This window comes from Sceloporus occidentalis, unplaced genomic scaffold (assembly GCF_023333645.1).
Source record: "Sceloporus occidentalis isolate IW3139 unplaced genomic scaffold, rSceOcc1.0.p SCAF_31, whole genome shotgun sequence".
In the NCBI taxonomy this organism is placed as follows: domain Eukaryota; kingdom Metazoa; phylum Chordata; class Lepidosauria; order Squamata; family Phrynosomatidae; genus Sceloporus; species Sceloporus occidentalis.
Window position 1 is genome coordinate 4,440,268 of NW_028317011.1, and position 15,746 is coordinate 4,456,013.

Consider the following 15,746-nt stretch of genomic DNA (forward strand, 5'->3'; position numbering starts at 1 on the left):
CCCAGAGATTGCAGTTTATTTATAAGTCTTCTATGTGGCACAGTGTCAAAGGCCTTACTGAAATCCAGATACGCAATGTCTACTGCACCACCTTGATCAATTACTTTAGTCACCCAATCAAAGAAATCAATAAGATTTGTTTGGCATGATCTTCCTGAGGAAAACCCATGTTGTTTTTGATCTTGAAACCCATGTGACTTCAGATGTTCAACAATCCTTTCCTTTAACATTGTTTCCATTAATTTCCCCACTACAGATGTAAGACTAACCTGTAGTTGCTCGACTCCTCCCTACTGCCTTTTTTTGAATGGGCAAAACATTCGCTACTTTCCAATCCCCAGGGACAACTCCCGTTACCAATGATTCGTTAAATATATCAGCTAACGGTTTTGCTAGTTCACCCCTGAGCTCTTTTAATAACTTGGGGTGTATCCCATCAGGCCACATCGACTTATTTGTCTTTACCTTAGACAGCTGAAGTAGAACCTCCGCCTCGATAAACTCACATATTTCAAATGATTCAGTCTTTTTTCCCAACTGAGGTCCCATTCCATCATTTTCATCTGTAAAAACTGAACAGAAATATTCATTGAGGCAGTCAGCTAAACTTTATCATCTTCTACATATATTCCTTTTGTTTTTAGTCTAACTAATCCTTGTTTCACTTTCCTTTTCTCATTTATATATCTAAAAAATGTTTTATCTCCATTTTTTACTGAGAGGGCAATTCGCTCTTCTGCATGTGATTTGGCAGCTCTTATAACTTTCTTTGCCTCTTTCTGCCTAATTTTATAGATCTGTCTATCTTCCTCACTTTGGGTATTTTTGTATTTACTAAAGGCTAACTTCTTGTCTTTTATGATTTTGGCCACTTCTGCAGAGTACCACAGCGGTTTCTTAATTTTTTTACTCTTACTGACCAGCCTAATACAATTTTCTGTTATCTTCACTAATACAGCTTTTACAAAATCCCATTTCTCCTGAACGCCATTTAAATTGTCCCAGTCTGATAATGACTCCTCTATACATATTCTCATTTTAGAAAAGTCAGCTTTTCTAAAATCTAAAACTTTTGTTTTTGTGTGGTGTGACTCAGTGGGGTGCCAAAGCAGCTGCCCCATGAGTTTACAACTACCGCCCCTCCCTCGCCCCGGTAATCAGCCCTTTGAAGCCGGTATTTTGGTTTATGTAACGGGGAACCGGCAGCAGACTTACTCAAAAGGACGGAGCTTCTCCTGCAGCAGCCAGCACCGATAGCGAGACTAGAGACGTCCGGATCATGAACGGGTTAATTTAGGGGCAGCTATGGTTAATGGGGTCTTTAGGGTTAATTTAGGGGCAGTTATGGTTAATGGGGTCTTTGGGGTTAATTTAATGCTGAGGACTGAGGGTTAATTTAATAAAGTTAACTTAAGGTGCAGTTAGAGGTAAAGGGGGGCAAACTAAGGGGAATTCAAATCCTGGGTGTAGTGAAGATTATTAATGTACTTATTTATCAAATTATTGTGTCAGTGAGATTCTCTGAAGTATTCGATCTCTGTGAATTAATGAGCTGTAACCTGATCCCAGAGTCTGTGTCTGAGTGCTGTGCAGATGACTCACTCTAGGATCAGGTTACAACTGCATGATTCACAGACTGAACTAGTGATGGGAAGTTCGGATCATTAAAGTGAATCATTCGGATCACTCAGTGTGACTCACAGGAGTTACTTATTTCCAGTAACTCCGTGCAGGCACACTAACGATTGGCCCCGCCCCTTTCATTATGAATCCTCCCCCCTGCCTCCAGTGATGTCAATGAAGGCAGAGAGTCGTTCAAAGATTCGGATCTTACAGGGATTTGACTTTGAACGACTCTCTGCCTTCATTGGGATTCTAATCATTCAGAGAATATCACCATACTGTTATAAATAAATACATTAATAATCACTGCCCCAGGACTTACATTCCCCTTTACCTGCAACTGCACCTTAAGCTAACTTTATTAAATTAATTAAATTAACCCTCACCATTAAATTAACCCTAAACACCCTATCAACCATGTCTGCCCCTAAAATTAACCCTTAACACCCCATCAACCATGACTGCCCCTAAAATTAACCCTTAACACCCCATTAAGCATAACTGCCCCATATTAACCCTAAACAGCCCATTCAGCATAACTGCCCCTAAATTAACACTGAAGACCCCATTAAGCATAACTGCCCCTAAATTAACCCTAAACACCCCGTTAAGCATAACTGCCCCCAAATTAACCCTAAACACCCCATTAAGCATAACTGCCCCCAAATTAACACTAAAGACCCCATTAAGCATAACTGCCCCAAATTAACCCTAAACACCCCATTAAGCATAACTGCCCCCAAATTAACCCTAAACACCTCATTAAGCATAACTGCCCCTAAATTAACACTAAAGACCCCATTAAGCATAACTGCCCCCAAATTAACCCTAAACACCTCATTAAGCATAACTGCCCCTAAATTAACAGTAAAGACCCCATCAACCATACCAATTTATTAGGTAATTTATCTGGAGTACATGCAATTAATTTAGGGGCAGTTATGGTTAATGGAGTATTTAGGGTTAATTTCAGGGGCTGTTATGGTTAATGGGGTCTTTAGGGTTAATTTCAGGGGCCGTTATGGTTAATGGGATCTTTACGGTTAATTTCAGGGGCAGTTATGGTTGATGGGGTATAAGGGTTAATTTTATGCTGATGACTGAGGGTTAATTGAATTAATTTAATAAAGTTAACTGTAGGTGCAGTTATAGGTAAAGGGGGGCAAACTCAGGGGAATCTAAATCCTGGGGGCAGTGTAAACATTATTAATGTATTTATTTATAAAAGTATGGTATCAGTAATATTCTCTGAATGATTCAAATCTCTGTAAGATTCGGATCCTTGTAAGATCCGGATCCCTGTAAGATTCGAATCATTTGAATCTTCGGATCATTCGACTCTTCGGATCATTCGACTCTTCGGATCATTCGACTCTTTGAACGACTCTCTGACTCTATGAGTGTTACCTCCTCCGTGGTCCCGCGGGTAGGGGAGCTGAGACGCAGCCCGCGCGTCCAGCCCCCTGCTCGTTCCGTTGGCGGGAGCCGCCGCCAGGTCCGTCCGGCGGATAGACGCGCGTCCCCGCAGAGATCACTGGATCCTGACGGGGCGCGAACGGCTAACTCATAAATATTCATGTCGCTTCTTAAAGCGACATTTATCTTTTTTCCTCCTCCCCCTAATTAGGTGGGTAGGAGGATCCTGTGAGTAGAGGGATATTTAAACCCTCAGTAGGCACTTCACCTTTGCCTGTGATAGTGCCTAATTGCCTTCACTAGCGTTCCATATTCCTTTGTTATTTATTGGTTCTGACTCCGGCTAGTTTTTGACCTTGCTGTTTGCTGCCTGCCCTGACCTCAGCTCGTGACCCCGACTACTCTTTTGCCTGACCCCTGAATTTATTATTTTTTATTTATTATTTTCGTTCCTGGATTTTGTACTGCGCTACGCTCCTGTGTCCGTGATTCACTTTGGTGTTTCGTTGCTGGGCCCTCCATCTCCGCCAGGAGGCGCCTTCCCAATTTCTGCGGCGAGGATCCTCTGCTGTATTGCAGACGTGACAATGAGTCATCGTTCCTGTGTGAATTAATGAGCTGTAACCTGACCCCAGAGTCTGTGTCTGAGTGCTCTGCAGATGACTCACAGCTCTAGGATCAGGTTACATGATTCACAGACTGAACCGCTACAAATGAATCGTTCAGTCTACTGAACCGATTCATCCAGATCACTAAAAAGAACCGGATCAAATGAACGATTCGTTCATGATCCGGACATCACTAGACTGAACTGTTACAAATGAATCGTTCAGTATACTGAACCGGATTATCCGGATCACTGAAAAGAATTGTATCAAAAGAATGATTTGTTCATGATCCGGACATCACTAATATGAATTTTTCACTGGTTAAATAGAAACGTGACATGTGTCATGCGAAGCGATGCTTGCGTTACATACAGAGTTTATGCTCTGGAATGTGATGATGATCTGGATGTAAAATTCGGAATCATTTCGGAACATTCAGTGAAAAACAATAACGTGACTGATACATACCCCTAATACGTCAAGTTCCCTAGTGGGCATCTTTGTTGTGCGTTGTGTTTACAGGAGGGTCTGTCATATCTGTCTAGTAATGTCTTGAAGCCGAGTTCAACACATTAATGAAAATGCATGGAAAGGAAATTGATTTTTTTTAAGTTGTGGAGATCAAGATAAATTATCTAGAAGTAGCAATTAAGCTTGGAACCACATTAGCTGGAATCCAGTAATGTTTGAAATATCTTTAAATTTTCTCTATTTATCTAACAACAGTATTTGCTAGTCATCCTTGAAGATCCTATTACAAATTAGAACACATCTGATGTCATCTCATGACACCTTTTAATCTTTCTGATGAAGTCAATGTAAGCTTTACATTTATTGTGAGTGTTTGGACAGCCTTCAAGAAATAGTTATATTGAACAATTGAAAACATATCTTTTCTAATATTCGTGTTTTTGGTTTGAGATCTGGGAGAATTTGGGCTTTATAATTTTAATATGCTACTTTATTTTAGGGTATTCTGCTGGTCAATTGTATGGCTTTCAACTACGCTCTTACTGGTTGATATACAAAGATGGTAAACAATTCCCAGTCCAATACACAATAAGACCTATGATGGAATACACCACCAAACTTAACACAACTTGTGATAAAAAAGGGGAGTTCCCCTTTAAAATAAAATTCCCAAGTCACTGTTGGCTCCTATAGCTGTTGGATTACCGTTATTTCCGTTTATTAATAAACATGAAGGATGCAGCTTTGGTCGCCTGTCCTTGGAGTCACATTTGGCTAGAAAGCAGCTGCTCCCAATGTATTCTGCCCTAGTGTCTCTGTTCACAAGTCACATATAATAATGTAAGATGTTTTATTAAATGCTGGAATTAATCCTAGTCTCATCGCAGATATGGCAGTTCCCCATCAAACGGTAAAGTGCGACTTAAACATTAATGTATGTATTTGTAAAATATTTGTTGACATAATTTTATAAAAAACGAGATATGAATAAAAAAATATATTATTATTTCTTTATAAATCTGTTGTTTCTTTATTAAAAAAAGACAAGGTGTCCGTGATTTATCTATGCAAAGGAGGAGATGCCTCCAAACAGGAGTGTAGAGACTTATACAGTGAGGGTATTTAAACCATTAATTGTTGCCATGTAAAATGTGATGTGATACCCGCAAAATGCTGCTTACAGAAGACCCTTCAAAGGTTTTAAATTAATGAATAAATGAAGTTTATCTTCCGTTGGAGAATGACAGTAGAAAGCAAATAAACAGTTTTACTATTTGGAAGAAAAATGCACAGACAATGATTATGAGAATAATACAAGTTTATTATATAATCATTTTTTTTTCTATACAATCGACCATAAAGCAGGTCGAGAGGGGGCCACCTCTGGACTCACAAAGAGTCATTCTCCAGCCCACAGGAAAGGAAAAACCCCAGCGTTGGAGGAAACCTTTAGAGAAGCCATGGCTGGAAGAATTGCCCTTCCCTCTGGGCATTAAGAGGCTAATTCTATCTTGTGGATGGGGAAAAATGAAATTCAAAATAAAATACAAATAATTGATCATAAACGTCGATCTGCGGGTTACAATCTTCAGACCTCTGCTGGGACCCCGACACTCTGCGAATCTCTTTGACGGAGAGCCGACACTCCGCAGATCACTTTGTCAGGCAGCCAGCAGTTTTGACGTTTCTTCAGACTTCTTTGCTGCAGTAGATGGAGATGCTCCAGAGTGACGGCTTCGCTCCTGTGTGGAGATCTGTGCATCTTCTGTTATGACATCACAATGGAGAAAAAAAATAAAAAAAAACTTTATTTACACACACACACATTTACACAAATCATTGCAGATTTTATTACAGGAACTGGGCATGGAAATGAATATATGCAATATGAATGATATAATGTAAAGGGACATATAGCAATACAATTCCTGTCCGTTGTGTGATATGTTTCTGGGTAATGAATGCTGCACGTTGTCACGTAGCAGGGAAGTGTCTTTTTCAATAACGGGTGCTTAGCAGTGACAGGGGTGGAATATGGCGCCGATCCTTCAAGTATAAAAAAAGTGTACAATACTGGTCGCATTTAATGCGAAGCAAAAGGGGCCTCGGGTGCAGTTAATATAGAAACATAGAAACATAGAAAGTGACGGCAGATAAGAACCAGTAGGCCCATCCAGTCTGCCCAACCTCTGAGTACTTTCCTTTAGTACTTGGCCTTATCCTATATCTAGCTTGGCCTTATGCCTATCCCATGCTTGCTTAAATGACTTTACTGTATTAACATCTACCACTTCTGCTGGAAGGCTATTCCATGCGTCCACTACCCTTTCCGTAAAGTAATATTTTCTGATGTTACCATTAAACCTTTGCCCCTCTAGTTTATGGTTGTGTCCTCTTGTTGTGGTAGTATTTCTCCTTTTAAATAAACTATCTTCCTTTACCTTGTTGATTCCCTTTAAGTATTTAAATGTTTCTATCATATCCCCCCTGTCCCGTCTTTTTTCCAGGCTATATAGGTTAAGATCCTTTAACCTGTCCTGGTAGGGTTTATCTTGTAATCCATAAACCATTTTAGTAGCCCTTCTCTGCACTTTCTCCAACATTTCTATATCCTTCTGGAGATACGGTCTCCAGTACTGTACACAATACTCCAAGTGAGGTCTCACCAGTGATCTGTACAACGGCATGAGCACTTCCCTCTTTCTACTGCTAATACCTCTCGCTATACAACCAAGCATTCTGCTAGCATTACCCGCTGCTCTACTACCTTGTCTGCCTACCTCTAAACCCTCAGAAATAATTACCCCTAAATCCCTTTCCTCACACGTTGAGGTTAGGACAGTATCAAATATTCTATACTCTGCCCTTGGGTTTTTATGCCCCAGGTGCATTACATTGCATTTATCCACATTAAATGCCAATTGCCACAGCTCTGACCATTTTTCCAGTTTTCCTAGATCGTTTGCCATTTGGCTTCTTCCTCCAGGAACATCAACCCTGTTGCAAATTTTCGTATCGTCAGCAAATAAACATACCTTTCCCTCAAGACCATCTGCAATATCACTAATAAAAATATTAAAGAGAATGGGTCCAAGTAGAGATCCCTGAGGTATCCCACTGGTAACAATACCTTGTTCTGAATATACGCCATTGACTACAACCCTCTGTTGTCCCTCTGTTGTCTGTCACTCAGCCGCTCCTTAATCCATTCAACAACATTGGGATCTAAACCCAGAGATTGCAGTTTATTTATAAGTCTTCTATGTGGCACAGTGTCAAAGGCCTTACTGAAATCCAGATATGCAATGTCTACTACACCACCTTGATCAATTACTTTAGTCACCCAATCAAAGAAATCAATAAGATTTGTTTGGCATGATCTTCCTGAGGAAAACACATGTTGTTTTTGATCTTGAAACCCATGTGACTTCAGATGTTCAACAATCCTTTCCTTTAACATTGTTTCCATTAATTTCCCCACTACAGATGTAAGACTAACTGGCCTGTAGTTGCCCGACTCCTCCCTACTGCCTTTTTTGTGAATGGGCACAACATTCGCTACTTCCCAATCCCCAGGGACAACTCCCGTTACCAATGATTCGTTAAATATATCAGTTAACGGTTTTGCTAGTTCACCCCCGAGCTCTTTTAATAACTTGGGGTGTATCCCATCAGGCCACATCGACTTATTTGTCTTTACCTTAGACAGCTGAAGTAGAACCTCCGCCTCGATAAACTCACATATTTCAAATGATTCAGTCTTTTTTCCCAACTGAGGTCCCATTCCATCATTTTCATCTGTAAAAACTGAACAGAAATATTCATTGAGGCAGTCAGCTAAACTTTATCATCTTCTACATATATTCCTTTTGTTTTTAGTCTAACTAATCCTTGTTTCACTTTCCTTTTCTCATTTATATATCTAAAAAATGTTTTATCTCCATTTTTTACTGAGAGGGCAATTCGCTCTTCTGCATGTGATTTGGCAGCTCTTATAACTTTCTTTGCCTCTTTCTGCCTAATTTTATAGATCTGTCTATCTTCCTCACTTTGGGTATTTTTGTATTTACTAAAGGCTAACTTCTTGTCTTTTACGATTTTGGCCACTTCTGCAGAGTACCACAGCGGTTTCTTAATTTTTTTACTCTTACTGACCAGCCTAATACAATTTTCTGTTATCTTCACTAATACAGCTTTTACAAAATCCCATTTCTCCTGAACGCCATTTAAATTGTCCCAGTCTGATAATGACTCCTCTATACATATTCTCATTTTAGAAAAGTCAGCTTTTCTAAAATCTAAAACTTTTGTTTTTGTGTGGTGTGACTCAGTGGGGTGCCAAAGCAGCTGCCCCATGAGTTTACAACTACCGCCCCTCCCTCGCCCCGGTAATCAGCCCTTTGAAGCCGGTATTTTGGTTTATGTAACGGGGAACCGGCAGCAGACTTACTCAAAAGGACGGAGCTTCTCCTGCAGCAGCCAGCACCGATAGCGAGACTAGAGACGTCCGGATCATGAACGGGTTAATTTAGGGGCAGCTATGGTTAATGGGGTCTTTAGGGTTAATTTAGGGGCAGTTATGGTTAATGGGGTCTTTGGGGTTAATTTAATGCTGAGGACTGAGGGTTAATTTAATAAAGTTAACTTAAGGTGCAGTTAGAGGTAAAGGGGGGCAAACTAAGGGGAATTCAAATCCTGGGTGTAGTGAAGATTATTAATGTACTTATTTATAAAATTATTGTGTCAGTGAGATTCTCTGAAGTATTCGATCTCTGTGAATTAATGAGCTGTAACCTGATCCCAGAGTCTGTGTCTGAGTGCTGTGCAGATGACTCACTCTAGGATCAGGTTACAACTGCATGATTCACAGACTGAACTAGTGATGGGAAGTTCGGATCATTAAAGTGAATCATTCGGATCACTCAGTGTGACTCACAGGAGTTACTTATTTCCAGTAACTCCGTGCAGGCACACTAACGATTGGCCCCGCCCCTTTCATTATGAATCCTCCCCCCTGCCTCCAGTGATGTCAATGAAGGCAGAGAGTCGTTCAAAGATTCGGATCTTACAGGGATTTGACTTTGAACGACTCTCTGCCTTCATTGGGATTCTAATCATTCAGAGAATATCACCATACTGTTATAAATAAATACATTAATAATCACTGCCCCCAGGACTTACATTCCCCTTTACCTGCAACTGCACCTTAAGCTAACTTTATTAAATTAATTAAATTAACCCTCACCATTAAATTAACCCTAAACACCCTGTCAACCAGGTCTGCCCCTAAAATTAACCCTTAACACCCCATCAACCATGACTGCCCCTAAAATTAACCCTTAACACCCCATTAAGCATAACTGCCCCCATATTAACCCTAAACACCCCATTCAGCATAACTGTCCACAAATTAACACTAAAGACCCCATTAAGCATAACTGCCCCTAAATTAACACTGAAGACCCCATTAAGCATAACTGCCCCTAAATTAACCCTAAACACCCCGTTAAGCATAACTGCCCCCAAATTAACCCTAAACACCCCATTAAGCATAACTGCCCCCAAATTAACACTAAAGACCCCATTAAGCATAACTGCCCCAAATTAACCCTAAACACCCCATTAAGCATAACTGCCCCCAAATTAACCCTAAACACCTCATTAAGCATAACTGCCCCTAAATTAACACTAAAGACCCCATTAAGCATAACTGCCCCCAAATTAACCCTAAACACCTCATTAAGCATAACTGCCCCTAAATTAACAGTAAAGACCCCATCAACCATACCAATTTATTAGGTAATTTATCTGGAGTACATGCAATTAATTTAGGGGCAGTTATGGTTAATGGAGTATTTAGGGTTAATTTCAGGGGCTGTTATGGTTAATGGGGTCTTTAGGGTTAATTTCAGGGGCCGTTATGGTTAATGGGATCTTTACGGTTAATTTCAGGGGCAGTTATGGTTGATGGGGTATAAGGGTTAATTTTATGCTGATGACTGAGGGTTAATTTAATTAATTTAATAAAGTTAACTGTAGGTGCAGTTATAGGTAAAGGGGGGCAAACTCAGGGGAATCTAAATCCTGGGGGCAGTGTAAACATTATTAATGTATTTATTTATAAAAGTATGGTATCAGTAATATTCTCTGAATGATTCGAATCTCTGTAAGATTCGGATCCTTGTAAGATCCGGATCCCTGTAAGATTCGAATCATTTGAATCTTCGGATCATTCGACTCTTCGGATCATTCGACTCTTCGGATCATTCGACTCTTTGAACGACTCTCTGACTCTATGAGTCATCGTTCCTGTGTGAATTAATGAGCTGTAACCTGACCCCAGAGTCTGTGTCTGAGTGCTCTGCAGATGACTCACAGCTCTAGGATCAGGTTACATGATTCACAGACTGAACCGCTACAAATGAATCGTTCAGTCTACTGAACCGATTCATCCAGATCACTAAAAAGAACCGGATCAAATGAACGATTCGTTCATGATCCGGACATCACTAGACTGAACTGTTACAAATGAATCGTTCAGTATACTGAACCGGATTATCCGGATCACTGAAAAGAATTGTATCAAAAGAATGATTTGTTCATGATCCGGACATCACTAATATGAATTTTTCACTGGTTAAATAGAAACGTGACATGTGTCATGCGAAGCGATGCTTGCGTTACATACAGAGTTTATGCTCTGGAATGTGATGATGATCTGGATGTAAAATTCGGAATCATTTCGGAACATTCAGTGAAAAACAATAACGTGACTGATACATACCCCTAATACGTCAAGTTCCCTAGTGGGCATCTTTGTTGTGCGTTGTGTTTACAGGAGGGTCTGTCATATCTGTCTAGTAATGTCTTGAAGCCGAGTTCAACACATTAATGAAAATGCATGGAAAGGAAATTGATTTTTTTTAAGTTGTTGAGATCAAGATAAATTATCTAGAAGTAGCAATTAAGCTTGGAACCACATTAGCTGGAATCCAGTAATGTTTGAAATATCTTTCAATTTTCTCTATTTATCTAACAACAGTATTTGCTAGTCATCCTTGAAGATCCTATTACAAATTAGAACACATCTGATGTCATCTCATGACACCTTTTAATCTTTCTGATGAAGTCAATGTAAGCTTTACATTTATTGTGAGTGTTTGGACAGCCTTCAAGAAATAGTTATATTGAAAAATTGAAAACATATCTTTTCTAATATTCGTGTTTTTGGTTTGAGATCTGGGAGAATTTGGGCTTTATAATTTTAATATGCTACTTTATTTTAGGGTATTCTGCTGGTCAATTGCATGGCTTTCAACTACGCTCTTACTGGTTGATATACAAAGATGGTAAACAATTCCCAGTCCAATACACAATAAGACCTATGATGGAATACACCACCAAACTTAACACAACTTGTGATAAAAAAGGGGAGTTCCCCTTTAAAATAAAATTCCCAAGTCACTGTTGGCTCCTATAGCTGTTGGATTACCGTTATTTCCATTTATTAATAAACATGAAGGGTGCAGCTTTGGTCGCCTGTCCTTGGAGTCACATTTGGCTGGAAAGCAGCTGCTCCCAATGTATTCTGCCCTAGTGTCTCTGTTCACAAGTCACATATAATAATGTAAGATGTTTTATTAAATGCTGGAATTAATCCTAGTCTCATCGCAGATATGGCAGTTCCCCATCAAACGGTAAAGTGCGACTTAAACATTAATGTATGTATTTGTAAAATATTTGTTGACATAATTTTATAAAAAACGAAATATGAATAAAAAAATATATTATTATTTCTTTATAAATCTGTTGTTTCTTTATTAAAAAAAGACAAAGTGTCCGTGATTTATCTATGCAAAGGAGGAGATGCCTCCAAACAGGAGTGTAGAGACTTATACAGTGAGGGTATTTAAACCATTAATTGTTGCCATGTAAAATGTATCTTCTCTTTTATTTGCTGCTCTATCACTTCACTATGAGACGTTAATAACTGAAGTATCTCTGCCCTGTGCTGATGGTAATGTGTGAATGATGTGATACCCGCAAAATGCTGCTTACAGAAGACCCTTCAAAGGTTAAATTAATGAATAAATGAAGTTTATCTTCCGTTGGAGAATGACAGTAGAAAGCAAATAAGCAGTTTTACTATTTGGAAGAAAAATGCACAGACAATGATTATGAGAATAATACAAGTTTATTATATAATCATTTTTTTTTCAATACAATCGACCATAAAGCAGGTCGAGAGGGGGCCACCTCTGGACTCACAAAGAGTCATTCTCCAGCCCACAGGAAAGGAAAAACCCCAGCGTTGGAGGAAACCTTTAGAGAAGCCATGGCTGGAAGAATTGCCCTTCCCTCTGGGCATTAAGAGGCTAATTCTATCTTGTGGATGGGGAAAAATGAAATTCAATATAAAATACAAATAATTGATCATAAACGTCGATCTGCGGGTTACAATCTTCAGACCTCTGCTGGGACCCCGACACTCTGCGAATCTCTTTGACGGAGAGCCGACACTCCGCAGATCACTTTGTCAGGCAGCCAGCAGTTTTGACGTTTCTTCAGACTTCTTTGCTGCAGTAGATGGAGATGCTCCAGAGTGACGGCTTCGCTCCTGTGTGGAGATCTGTGCATCTTCTGTTATGACATCACAATGGAGAAAAAAAATAAAAAAAAACTTTATTTACACACACACATTTACACAAAACATTGCAGATTTTATTACAGGAACTGGGCATGGAAATGAATATATGCAATATGAATGATATAATGTAAAGGGACATATAGCAATACAATTCCTGTCCGTTGTGTGATATGTTTCTGGGTAATGAATGCTGCATGTTGTCACGTAGCAGGGAAGTGTCTTTTTCAATAACGGGTGCTTAGCAGTGACAGGGGTGGAATATGGCGCAGATCCTTCAAGTATAAAAAAAGTGTACAATACTGGTCGCATTTAATGCGAAGCAAAAGGGGCCTCGGGTGCAGTTAATATAGAAACATAGAAACATAGAAAGTGACGGCAGATAAGAACCAGTAGGCCCATCCAGTCTGCCCAACCTCTGAGTACTTTCCTTTAGTACTTGGCCTTATCCTATATCTAGCTTGGCCTTATGCCTATCCCATGCTTGCTTAAATGACTTTACTGTATTAACATCTACCACTTCTGCTGGAAGGCTATTCCATGCGTCCACTACCCTTTCCGTAAAGTAATATTTTCTGATGTTACCATTAAACCTTTGCCCCTCTAGTTTATGGTTGTGTCCTCTTGTTGTGGTAGTATTTCTCCTTTTAAATAAACTATCTTCCTTTACCTTGTTGATTCCCTTTAAGTATTTAAATGTTTCTATCATATCCCCCCTGTCCCGTCTTTTTTCCAGGCTATATAGGTTAAGATCCTTTAACCTGTCCTGGTAGGGTTTATCTTGTAATCCATAAACCATTTTAGTAGCCCTTCTCTGCACTTTCTCCAACATTTCTATATCCTTCTGGAGATACGGTCTCCAGTACTGTACACAATACTCCAAGTGAGGTCTCACCAGTGATCTGTACAACGGCATGAGCACTTCCCTCTTTCTACTGCTAATACCTCTCGCTATACAACCAAGCATTCTGCTAGCATTACCCGCTGCTCTACTACCTTGTCTGCCTACCTCTAAATCCTCAGAAATAATTACCCCTAAATCCCTTTCCTCACACGTTGAGGTTAGGACAGTATCAAATATTCTATACTCTGCCCTTGGGTTTTTATGCCCCAGGTGCATTACATTGCATTTATCCACATTAAATGCCAATTGCCACAGCTCTGACCATTTTTCCAGTTTTCCTAGATCCTTTGCCATTTGGCTTCTTCCTCCAGGAACATCAACCCTGTTGCAAATTTTTGTATCGTCAGCAAATAAACATACCTTTCCCTCAAGACCATCTGCAATATCACTAATAAAAATATTAAAGAGAATGGGTCCAAGTAGAGATCCCTGAGGTATCCCACTGGTAACAAGACCTTGTTCTGAATATACGCCATTGACTACAACCCTCTGTTGTCTGTCACTCAGCCACTCCTTAATCCATTCAACAACATTGGGATCTAAACCCAGAGATTGCAGTTTATTTATAAATCTTCTATGTGGCACAGTGTCAAAGGCCTTACTGAAATCCAGATACGCAATGTCTACTACACCACCTTGATCAATTACTTTAGTCACCCAATCAAAGAAATCAATAAGATTTGTTTGCCATGATCTTCCTGAGGAAAACACATGTTGTTTTTGATCTTGAAACCCATGTGACTTCAGATGTTCAACAATCCTTTCCTTTAACATTGTTTCCATTAATTTCCCCACTACAGATGTAAGACTAACTGGCCTGTAGTTGCCCGACTCCTCCCTACTGCCTTTTTTGTGAATGGGCACAACATTCGCTACTTTCCAATCCCCAGGGACAACTCCCGTTACCAATGATTCGTTAAATATATCAGTTAACGGTTTTGCTAGTTCACCCCCGAGCTCTTTTAATAACTTGGGGTGTATCCCATCAGGCCACATCGACTTATTTGTCTTTACCTTAGACAGCTGAAGTAGAACCTCCGCCTCGATAAACTCACATATTTCAAATGATTCAGTCTTTTTTCCCAACTGAGGTCCCATTCCATCATTTTCATCTGTAAAAACTGAACAGAAATATTCATTGAGGCAGTCAGCTAAACTTTATCATCTTCTACATATATTCCTTTTGTTTTTAGTCTAACTAATCCTTGTTTCACTTTCCTTTTCTCATTTATATATCTAAAAAATGTTTTATCTCCATTTTTTACTGAGAGGGCAATTTGCTCTTCTGCATGTGATTTGGCAGCTCTTATAACTTTCTTTGCCTCTTTCTGCCTAATTTTATAGATCTGTCTATCTTCCTCACTTTGGGTATTTTTGTATTTACTAAAGGCTAACTTCTTGTCTTTTATGATTTTGGCCACTTCTGCAGAGTACCACAGCGGTTTCTTAATTTTTTTACTCTTACTGACCAGCCTAATACAATTTTCTGTTATCTTCACTAATACAGCTTTTACAAAATCCCATTTCTCCTGAACGCCATTTAAATTGTCCCAGTCTGATAATGACTCCTCTATACATATTCTCATTTTAGAAAAGTCAGCTTTTCTAAAATCTAAAACTTTTGTTTTTGTGTGGTGTGACTCAGTGGGGTGCCAAAGCAGCTGCCCCATGAGTTTACAACTACCGCCCCTCCCTCGCCCCGGTAATCAGCCCTTTGAAGCCGGTATTTTGGTTTATGTAACGGGGAACCGGCAGCAGACTTACTCAAAAGGACGGAGCTTCTCCTGCAGCAGCCAGCACCGATAGCGAGACTAGAGACGTCCGGATCATGAACGGGTTAATTTAGGGGCAGCTATGGTTAATGGGGTCTTTAGGGTTAATTTAGGGGCAGTTATGGTTAATGGGGTCTTTGGGGTTAATTTAATGCTGAGGACTGAGGGTTAATTTAATAAAGTTAACTTAAGGTGCAGTTAGAGGTAAAGGGGGGCAAACTAAGGGGAATTCAAATCCTGGGTGTAGTGAAGATTATTAATGTACTTATTTATAAAATTATTGTGTCAGTGAGATTCTCTGAAGTATT